Here is a 1,695-nt window from a genome sequence, read left to right as displayed (position 1 = left end):
GTTACCTAAAAGTATTTAGGCTCACATTGATAATTTACATCTGAAAATTTTCATATCAAAATAGTTTTTCATGATCAACCTCGAAAGAAAGTATTATCATGATGGTGCTTAACAGTAGTAAACCAAATATTCAAAATGAAACCCTTTCACCCAAGTAGCGGTACAGATCACCATTAGATTGTTCTCCGACGCCAACCGAAACAGAACGACATTATTTCCAGTAAACATTGTCTGAAAACTTTTGTGTTTTGTCAAAGCAATTTATTGTATCAGAGATTATCAAAAATGCACAACAAATTTACAAACCTAAAAGTTATGAACAGTGGCGTGCGTTTTTTACGTTTGTAGATTTCTTGCAAATTTTAAATAATTTTTAATATAACAAATTACTTTGACAAAACTAGCAAAAGATTAACGTTTTTTCAAATTAAACTAGTAAAATTAATTAACACAACTATTTTTCTTAATTTGAGATTTTCTCTTAAATTTTATTGTATAATAAAATTAATTTTTTATGCTACTATACCCAAAAAAATATACTCTCTCTAATAATATCTAATGAAAACTAGTACTTGCTATTAAAGAAAATATTCCCCCCTTGACCATGCAGAAGTATGCTACAAATTTAAAGCACGTAAATTGGTAGCTAATTTTTTATAATTTTGGGTACCATAAAAAGCTTCTTTAAAAAAAATGTTGTTTTGAAGATATATTTAGTGTTTCAGACAAAATTTTCACACGGTATTATCCCAATTTTCGATTCGTTACAATGTTCCAAACATTTCATGTCCAACGTAAACGTACTACACTTAGCTTCAACTCTTTTATTATTATATTATTTATTAAATGTCTTCCCGATAGGCAGTTATCGACATCGAAGCGACTACATATATTATTAACAAATAAATCATGAGAAATAAGTATTGAGTTTGTGGTGACCGAACAATTTTCTTTTTTTTAATGTTAACTTTTTGCAATAAACATAAAAACACTATTTCCGAAACAGTTGAAGATAAAATAAGAAAATTCGTATTGGTGACTGCTACATGACACACTGTGTATAAAAAGAAATGCGCACCATACCAATAGACGTGTTCGCGCGATTTTTTGAAGAGGTCCCCGTTTATTTTATTATCCAATTTTACTTCATTTGGATACGCACCATAAATATAGTATGCAAAAAAATTAATCGAAGAATTTAAAAAAGCGAGGGTGCAAAATGTTTCTGGAGGAATGTTTACATGATCTTGTTAAAACTTTTCAAAAGTTCTATTCCGAAATAGTATACATATGTATGTACAGTGCGAGTCAACGATTGCGCTGAGTAACTTAATGCGTTGAAGATAAGATTTTTCGATAGAGTGCTTTTGTATTATGATATGGTTGAATATTCTCCACATTTTAAAAATATTTGGAATTATACAGGGTGCGCTCATAAAGTAGGGCGCCAAAATGGTACATTGGTTTAAATAGAACCCCCTGTATTTGAATCGATTTTTTAATTCTACGTGTAATTGTACGTCTTTTTTATTATATGGTTAATATCCGAAAAACAAGTAGTTTTAAAGATAATTCGATTTTTAAGAAAAATTGGGCATTTGCAAGCGTCAGTATATTGTCAAAATTATTACTTAAATTTTGATTCCAGGTTTTATATCTTTTATTCTGGGTTAAGTAAAAGTCAAATAAATACAT

This window comes from Photinus pyralis, unplaced genomic scaffold (genome assembly GCF_008802855.1).
Source record: "Photinus pyralis isolate 1611_PpyrPB1 unplaced genomic scaffold, Ppyr1.3 Ppyr1.4_LG1, whole genome shotgun sequence".
Classification (NCBI taxonomy): Eukaryota; Metazoa; Arthropoda; class Insecta; order Coleoptera; family Lampyridae; genus Photinus; species Photinus pyralis.
Note: the sequence above shows the minus strand (reverse complement) of the source record.